This window comes from Poecilia formosa, unplaced genomic scaffold, assembly GCF_000485575.1.
Source record: "Poecilia formosa unplaced genomic scaffold, Poecilia_formosa-5.1.2 Scaffold644, whole genome shotgun sequence".
Lineage (NCBI taxonomy): Eukaryota > Metazoa > Chordata > Actinopteri > Cyprinodontiformes > Poeciliidae > Poecilia > Poecilia formosa.
The window spans coordinates 112087-122280 of record NW_006800583.1 but is presented as its reverse complement, the minus strand read 5'-3'; positions in this window follow the sequence as shown (position 1 = coordinate 122280).

The following is a 10194-nucleotide window of genomic DNA, read 5'->3' as shown; positions in this document are numbered from 1 at the left end:
CATCCACACATTTATCTGTTCTAAGCATCTATTCAGTGATTGGATGGTTCAGAGTCACCTGGTGACATCTTGAACCCCAGAACTGGCCTGATGATGAAGGAGGTGTTGCAGCAGCAGGAGGCTCACAGCGCTGGTCGATGAGGCAGACGTCACTACAGGTCTGATGAGCTTCCATCTCTGCTCTGATGGTGAGGTCACACAGGACTTGGGTGCTGGCAGGAAGAGTACTAACTTAGAGCAGCAGGTTTCAGGTCTTAGGGTGACTTCCTCTTATGCGTAGCTGTCCTCAGCTTCTTGTCTTACAGCTCTGAAGCTCCCTTCTCCTCATCTCACAATCTTCCTGGTCCACTGAGATGTAGACGAGCTGGTCTCATGTGAGGAACGAACCAGTTCTTCCTCTTTGCCTTTGCCTTTATCTTTGTCTTTATCTTCATCTTGGCTCGAAGTTGCCTGGAGGATCCAATCAAAGATTCCTCTTTTGCACCCACTTTTTATAGGGTTTATCCACCTTTTGGTGCATTTGCATTGGCTAGCTTTGTTGCTGTGCCTGTCTCATTGGCCGCCTGCTTGGACAGATGATCTCATATCCATCACTGTCTTGGAGACATTTTGACCTGATGTCTCTGCTAATGATCCCGAGTTGCTCAACAGTCCTACATCTGTTGCCTGCCCAACCTTTTCTTTGGAAAGTTTAAGTTCAACAATAAGGCCTTGGTCATCTCTGCTCTCCTATCAGTTCCTATTTTCCCCCTGACCTTTCACCTACCATCTACCTCCAACACAACATCAGTGACCTTTAATTACAGTTACACATTTTACACCATTTCCAGTTCAATGTCAAAATCACATTTATAACCTTTTAATTTCTGATTTAGCATTCATTTATAATATTATGATAACCAGAATTTNATGTGAGAAGTAGGAGAATTCTTTTTTGTTAGGATTAAAGAACCTCCATGGGTCAACCCAACCTGCCTTATCAGCAAACTCACCAAGAGCAAGAGACATTTTAGAGCGAGTTAAGTTTCTAGGGCTAGAGCGGTCCATAGCTGGGTCCATAACCGTGTTGAAGTCCCCCGATAGAATAAGACTATGTCTATTTAAGTCTGGGAAAAGAGAAGTGAGTTTATGTATAAAGCCCACATCATCCCAGTTTGGGGCATAAATACTAGCTAGAATTACAGGAGAGTTAAACAGCGACCCGGATACCATCACAAATCGTCCATGGGGGTCAGAGATGACCCGAGATGGTGTAAACAATATTTTTTTGTGGATCAGGATGGCTGCCCCTCGTGCCTTATTATTCAAGTTAGAGTGGAAACTCTGTCCAATCCAATTCCTCTTAAGCCTGATATGGTCTGCTATTTTCAAATGAGTTTCCTGTAAAAATATTATTTCTGCATTCAGTCTCTTTAAGTGAGAAAAAATCTTTGCTCTCTTGTTAGGCCCATTCATCCCTCTCACATTCCAGGTAATGAAACGTGTTGGAGTTACACCTATATCTGCCCTAACACTATCAATGTTGTGCGACATATGACATCATCAAAAATGAAAAGCAGGTTAGCACCCCCACACGTCGGTTAGTAACAAACAAAGACGACCTGAATAATATAAAACAACAGAATGAAGTCTCCGTCCAAAGGAGAAAAAGAAAAAAAAACAAAACAACAACAACAACCCCACCCTTCTTAAAAAAAAATCTCCCTTTAACCCCAAACTGAACATATCCTATGCCTGTCCTCGGAACATGGGCAGACTGCAGGTTCTCTTCTAACTCCTGAACCTTCCGATACACACTCTTCTCTTAACTTGTGAAGAGCCTATGACCTTTTACCAGGTATGGCTTATATTAGTTGAAACCATTCCGGTATTAAAATTAAATAAAGGTATACCGATAAACATACCGTTAATGTACATTCAGTTATGTTAAGTATATAGGTAAAAGAGAAAGAAAAAGAGAATATCCAAAATTCTCAAAAACAATTAGATTACCCAAAATAGACTTTGGCGAGAGTTCACATACGTGTCAGAGCGTCTTCCAAGCAGTAAGATGGTGTCCACACAACCCGACCAGTCCATGTCAGTCCTCTTCCCCAACCACCAGCTGATTGCAGTAAGCTCTTGCTTCTTCCGGAGTATTGAAGTCAAGGGATTTTCCTTTATGAAAGACTCGTAGGATAGCTGGGTAACGCAAGCGAAACTTGATCCCCTTCTCGTAGAGTGCTTGTTTAACGCCATTAAATTCAGCACGTTTCCTCGACAGAGCAGCGCTGTAGTCGGGGTATATTCTCAGTGTAGCGCCCTGGTAGGTGCTTGTGTGCTGCCTTGCCCACTGCAGTAGCCGTTCCTTCTCCTGGTGTCTTTGAAAGCATACCACAAAAGGGCGCGGAGGGCGGCTAGGGTCGCTGGGTTTTGCGCCCAGCCTGTGTGCTCTCTCCAGCACCGGGGCTGAGTCGAACAGTGCGTTGCTGCGGGTGAGCTCCATTAGTGCATTCGTCATAAAGTTAACAGTATTCCCCACAACTTCACTGCCTTCTGGAATGTTTATAATCCTCAAGTTATTGCGGCGTGACCTGTTTTCTAGATCTTCAATACGATCCAAGAGTGCAGCATTTTGACCTTTTAGAGCTTTAACGGCAGATTCGGCAGCACATATCTTCTCAAAATTATCACCTGCGAGTGATTCTGAAGCGGTTAGGCGTTGTTGTATAGAGCCCACCGTTTCTGTCAGAGCACTCACCGAAGCTTGTAACGGCACCAGTGATTCTTGAATGAGGGTAGAGATGTCTTCTTTTAAACTTTCTCGTTGCTTGGCTAACTCTTGTACTAGTTGGGTCATAGTTATTCCGTCGCTTTTGGAAGGGCTAGCGTCGGAGGCCATGGTGGCTGGCTTGCTAGCAATGGCGTTCCGCGTGGTTATCGAGGAGGTTTGTTTTTGCTTGGAGGTAGCCATTAACCGGCCAAAGTCGTCCAACACGGTAAAATGTACAAGGTACGACAATTCTGTGGTAAAGGTATAAGGTTTGGTCTCATAAGTTAGAAGTTGGGTCAGAGCTCTTCACACTCGCTGCCTACTCCTTCATGACCCAAGCCGGAAGTCCGGTGGAGATCTTTTTAAAAGTAACAAGATGCACCTGAACACAGATTTAACAGTGCACAATATTTTATTTAACAATTTCTTTAAAACATTTCCTTTTAAAAACGAGGCTTCAGGCCCACTGTTCGGTCCCTGGAACAAAAGGAAACAGGACAGACAAGTTCAATTATTCCAAAAGAAATAAAATAAAACATGCAATGCAAAAGAAAATAAACACAAATTAGTAAATACAAACAAATACAAACGGTAAAAGAAAACACTTCAAACAATGGAATAAATTTTTGTCGTCATCCAGTTCCAAATGCCCTTGGATAAGGCCAGAAGAGTAATGGGTAAAAACCCAGCGCATACAGTGTTCATGTTTTTTTTTTTTCATCCAGACAGCTTCCCGCGCCCCCCCTGCAATGACATGGCGCCCCCCTTAGGGGGCGCGCCCCACAGTTTGGGAACCTCTGCATTATTCTAATTATTTGATACCAAAGTTACAGTTACCTATTTTACCTGTATTTCCACAACTGTAAGTATTCATATAATTAAACCAATACCAATCATTGGTTAAACCAATATTAATTATTGGTTCAATTATAAGCTGTTGTTATTAATTTAAGTATTTTACTCTGGGTTTTATCCAATTACTCAAAATGTTTAGATTTTATTCTTTAACCCTTTAATGCTTTGAAATAAGGAGTAGTCTGAACTATTTTTACACACATGCAGGCTGGAAACTTACTTCCTCTTTTCTCAGACAGCCTGCTCTTCCTGTTCCATGACTCTCTTTCTGCCTGACTATGATTTTTTATGATTAAATAGAAAAAAGTAGAATTAAAGCAAAGTTTGTAGGACACCATAACAACCAGATTAATTTTATTACAGTCTGACTCTACTGTTGGGTCTTGATGTCACCTGTGTAATTAATGTTAAAGGTAACTTTATTTATTGTTACTATTAAACTAAAATCTCCAGCATGGGGAAGTGGGATGAGCTCGGCTTTTCTTGAAAGTGTCATGTCAGTCTTATTCACACCCCGTCAAATAAAGTGTTACCTATTATTTTTATTTAATTAAAAATTATGAAATTAAATCATTAAACACAATAAACACAATTGATAGAAATGGGTTAATTATTTTTATATTTAATGATGCAGAAAGGATTTTTTGTTTCTGTTAAATCAAGTTGACACCTTCATACAACTTTCATCATGTAACCCAGTAGATGAGTTGGTAGATAACTTCTATTCTAAAATTTTCGACATCAGTCATTCCATTGATCCCATTAAAGTGAAGGTTATGTCTCTGTAAAGAAGTGCTCCACTGGTAAGAAGTGATAAAGGTCATTGTCAAAAGGTCGAATCAGAAGGGAGGAAAACCCAACTCCAGATTCACTACAAAGACTGAATAGATGTGACTCAACACTGTAAATGCAAATGAAAATTCTTTACTGAAATCAAGAGTAAAAATAACAATGCTTGTGAAGAGAAAATGACACAATTCTACCAACTCAGCCATAAACACAGTGATGTGCTAAATTATTGACAATGATAATGGCTGTCATTGTGTCAAATTGGATTTGGATAGTAAACTCATTGCTCTTATCAAATATTCCCTTAGGCTTTAAAAGCAGTAGTTATCAAACCACTTATTAAAAAAAGAACAATATGAACTACTGCAGAATTATAGGCTGATCTCCAACCTTCCATTTAAGAGTGCTATCTTTATGTTACAGTGTAAACGGTGACATTTTTGCATAAGCTTGTTTAATTTGGGCTGTATTTAGTTTAAATCAGTGTTTCTCAGACTTTTTCAGGTTGAGGAATACTGAACCCATTTAACAAACACTGAAATCACTGAAGGATAGGACCACCTGACCTGAAATTGCTCTGCGCTAAACAATCTTATATGATTCAACCTGAAATGGAAATATTAATCTCTTAACTTGAATATGTCTGTGTTGCACAAGGGAAAATATGATTGTTTTTCTTTTTTTTTGCTTGTTGTGTTTTGCATGTTTTTGGTTTTGTTTTCCCTTTAACACCCGAACGCACCAGGTCGAAGGCAGCCCTTTAAGGAGGCGGAGCCCACTGATTGCGGCTTGTAATCAGTGGGTCGGCAGGCTGATTGAGGCCATAATAAAAGAAGCCTGGATAGAAGGGGAGAGTGCGAGCCCTGTAAGCGAGAGAGACGGATCCTGACGAGTGACGGACAAAATCCGCACCCCAGACATAGAGCACCGAGAGGCGAACTGACGGCCCAGCACAGAGAATCGGGGCAGAGGAGGTCCTCTGCCCGCGCCTCTGGGTCTGGCTGTAAAGGATCGTGATACGCCGAATAGCGGGCAGTGCCGGAGTTTTTAAGAAGTCAGCTGGAAGCTGGCAAGTGGACAAAGTGTGGACGGGCCGCATTCACTTGGAGCAGCGCAAGTGGAACTCAGCCGAGGATCTGGAACTGGTGACTGCCTTTTACGGAACTTTTTGGGGATCTCATAAAAAAGAGAAAAGGACTGTTTTTTTATTTTATTTTATTCTTTTATATATAGCCACTATTGCAAGTGACTTCTTGTAGTAATAAAAGATCTTAAATTTGACTGTTCCGTTGGTTGGGTTTTTTGAGTTGTTTGCTCCCCCTTGTATCGCGAACTGAGCGTGGAGCCATATTGGTGACATCTGCTTTGACATTTTGAGTTATTTACAGATTGTGAAAGTGTCTAAACTTTCCAATGATGTCCATCACATGGAATTAAAAAAAGAAGTCGTTCTTTACTACCAAGTCTTGTGCGCATTAATAACATTTAGGGCTATTTGTGATTTAGAAGCACAATTAAAGAAAAATAGACTCGAGATGCTTTAAAGTTTTAGCTGTGCTTTTATTTTGTAATATCTCTTTGGCTAAGTGAGTCAACAAAAATTATGCTATCAAACACAAAAGAAAAATAGTCAAAAAGGGCAACAAATGAGACGCAAAGTCCTTCATAGTGATCTCAGTATGAGAGCAAAGTGTCATGATCCGTGTTTCTTTGTGTTTATTTTTGAGATTTTCTGTGTTCAGTCCCGTTTTCCTGTGAGTCTCTGTCCTGTCTGCCCCGTTGATTGTTTCCCAGGTGTGCCTGATCCCCTTGATTACCCCGTGTGTATTTAAACCCACCTGTTGTCCTTGTCTCTTGTCGGATCCTTGTTGTATGTCATGTATTGCCTGTTTCCCCGTTGTTCCGTGCTTTGGATTATTATCAATAAACTCATCATTTTCACCTACCTCCTGGGTCCGCCTGCGTCCACATCCTCACCACAACCCACCACTTATGACACAAAGCACATAAAAGTTCCAAATCTGGAATTTAAAATAACTTTCAAAAGCCAAAATTGAGACGGAAAACTAAGAGAAGCTGCTCCACTGCATTCAAACAAAACTCTTTAATAAGCAAAAGAGGAAATAACAGGTTCTAAAAGCTTTTCCATCACCAGTTTGTCATTTTGAATTCTAAAAGCTGTCATATTTTTAGTTTGTCCTTTGGAAACAGTTTATTTCAAGACCTTTCTTGGGTGAGAGCAGCATACTCAACATCAGCTAAGGAAACAAGCTGTTATAGGACAGCTGCACATACTTTTCAAGCTCAGAATAGCAGTTATTGGAGATAAAAGTGGCAGCATCACTGCAGAACCTGGTTTTTGTTGAGCTTAAGTGGATCGTTTCTACTCTGGTGAGATCTTTGTATTGCCAAACCCAATCTGCTCAACCCAACACAACATGCCATGCTAAAGTCTACAGTTTGACCCAAATTAAGACAGTCCTCAGGGCTTCTCATTAGTGGGAGCAGACAAATTGCTCATGTGTGACAGGGTTTATCCTCCACTGATCCATTGTCCTGGATTTGTACTGTTCAGGTGCTCCCTGATGCCTCAGAGGAGTGGATATGTTTCTCAGGCCTGCTCAGTATTCATCTTTTAATTATCCTTACTCAGTTTAATTACATGTAACCAGTCATCGTTTTTGCTTTGCATCTGTTCTTTTACTTTCATATGAAGACGTGTACACCTGTGAAGACATTTTTGTCAAATTTTAATCGACTCAGTTAACATCCTCTCACTACCTTTCACTACCTCAATCCGTTAGCTCTGCTTTACGGGAGCAATTTCCTTTTAAAGTTTAGCACATTATTGATTCTGCATCTATTAATGCTCCTACTGCTATAGGGGAAGAGATTTTGTTTTGTCACCTAAATGTAGATTTGCCTAGTTGATGGGTAGTTAAAAATTAAAGTTACTGCTATAGTGAGTTTCAATGAAAATCATCATCAGATGTTAAATTTCCACATATTTAGCTTCTCTCCATTGCCCTTACTTAGTCATTAAGTGATTTGTATATTACTAATAAGAATATAAGAACCGTCAGGGCTTTAGTCCTTCAGCCTTCCATGTAATCAAAATCAAGTGTTTCTCTTTTGGGATTATATAGAGACCAACCCTCTGCCTCCAGCAGGCAGACAGCCTTTCCTGTCTTTCCTCTTCTCTGCCATTAACTTGATCCTTGTTTTCCTTCTCTCTCTTAATGGGTATGCCTTGTCTGGTTCTTTTGTGTCTTTGTTTTTGCTTTGTCAGTTGAGACAATTCAGACTCCAGTCCCCTATAAAGGTCAGAGTCCAGCAGAGAGATCGCTGTATTGAAAGAGAGTTTTGACATGGCTCAGAGGTGGCTCTCTGGGCGTACAAAAAAATCTTCTTTGCTCCTTTTGTTTGTGAAATTGGGTATGGATACAGTGACACAGGTAGCTAAACACATGGCTGCTACATGAAGCTTTCATCTGTCTAACAAAAATCATTTATAGGGAGTGTAGAGGCCTGTTACAACAATGATTACATCTGTGTTTACGCCATTTCAAATCTGTGGGCTTTTACTGTTTTACACCCAGGATTGTATACACACATAGCTGGATCTTCATAAAATTGAAGATCTGTGACATGGCTATATTTTTTATTTTTTATTTATTTATTTTTTTTTTAAGTTTTCCTTCAGACAAACTTGTGAAATAGGGCAGTGTACTGCAAAGCCAATGAGAATCCCTCAAAACAAAAACAACCTCCTGTTCTGGATGAAACGCTGAAGAAAACGATTTTGACTCTTCAGCAATATTGTTGAAAATTGGATTCTAGTAAAGTACAAAAAGGAATCAATGTAGTAATACAATAAATTGAAAAAAAAAATAATAAAAAAAGATGAGCAGGAGTAACAGCAACAGACTGCATACGCTGACACATACACTCAAAGATACTAACATACTATACTAAGATAAGTACTACCTTGTAAACAGCTCAACACATAACTAAGGATAAAAGGCAGATTAATTACATTAAATGCTAATCTGGCAGTGGCTGGAGCTGAGCGCACCCAAATAAAAGCATTTATTTGGAAAATAATCATTTCCTTAGAGGGGACAATAATTAATGATAATTGGTGATAATGCAGTGTAGACATTATCATAACACAAGGAGTAAATGGAGAGAAACATCCAACATACATCCAACATAAGACATACATCTTAAACACTGGCTGAATTTAATGGCCAGGGACACCTGAACAAACCACAACCAGAACACAGAACTCACACAAAACCACAGTCAAACGCCATGGGACCACAGCAATCACGCTGCTAAATGAATTCAGTGTTGGTCTGAAAGAAACCATCCTCCAATGCTTGAGTGAGTTCACACCTGTATTCTGTGCTATCTGGGCTTAATGGCAGTGGTAGGTGTGAAGCAGATAGTGACAATCCTCTCATCCGCCCTCTTAGTTTTTTAAAAGCTGACTCAACTTTTTGGGTTGATTAAAAGTCATTCACATGAACAAGATCAAATGTTGCGTCAGATCAGATCTTATCACCTGTTTCATAGATATTATCTAGGCCCAATCTATGCAGAACCAAAACTAACATAATTAAGAATAAAAGCAGAAATATATTTTGTTTTGCATTTTACTTATACATGCTTTTTTGATTTTACATTTCCTTGTCTCCTATTTTGATTTTACCTTATGCATTTCTGCCTCATTGTGCAAATGCAGAGGGCAGTGTCTTAAGCCTTCAACTTCTGCCTATTGGTTGGCCAGCAATACAATATGCAAAGCTTGAATCTACTCTGCTGGCTTCAACAAAGAAGGCAACTTACCACCAGTTTATCAGAGAGTTGAAACTCATAGCATTTTCACTGGAAAATAATGGTATGCTTTCATGTGGATGGTCAGACAAAACGTGTTTTATTTAGGATTCAAAATTCTAAATAAAATGTATGAAGTAAAGAGAACAGACTAGGAATACTCCATGATACTGTATGTAAAAGCAGCCAAAGGCCATTTCATTTGGTCACTGCAACACATGTCATCACAACCAGTTTTGCTTCTATGTTTCCATGGTGATAGGAAACCTTGGAGGCCTCCAGAAGAACAGCAAGTATTGATCTGTTGAAATTACATATAAATCTCTGTTGGTTGGTCTTAATTCACAGGCCACCGTTTGAGTAAGTGAAAGAGTGTGAAAACCATGAAGAGACTGGTGAGAACTAAAAAACATGTGTGTAGAGGGGCTGAAAAGTGGAAGGCTTGAGGTAATTGGGAAAAAACAAAAAAGAAAGAAAAACGAAGATGAAAAATCTGTGTTTTTATTGAGCTCTGGTCCCTCCATGTCAGGCTGAGGAATCTGCCGTTTCTGGCCGCCACATCCATCAATGTTACAGGCAGAGAGGAGAATGTCCCACTCAGGACTGCCATGTCTGTGTGTGTGTGTGTGTGTGTGTGGGTGTGTGAGTGTGTCAGTCTGCCCAGTTGTTCACACTCACACATAAATCTCTATTTTATCTACTATGACTGCAGCTGTTTCTGTTTGTCTAAGTCCAGTGAGCTGGACTACAGGTGAAAAGTCAAACACAATGCTAATGCTAGCAGGTCAAAGCCACCCTAATGTAGAAATATCAGTAACACTTTATTTGAAGGGGTGTGAATAAGACTGACATAACATCTGTCATAAACATGAAGAAGTCTTTATGAATGTCTTACTGTTGTCATGAAGTGTCATTCGGTAAATAATGACCCTTTTAATCCAAAGATGCTCTAAAAGGTG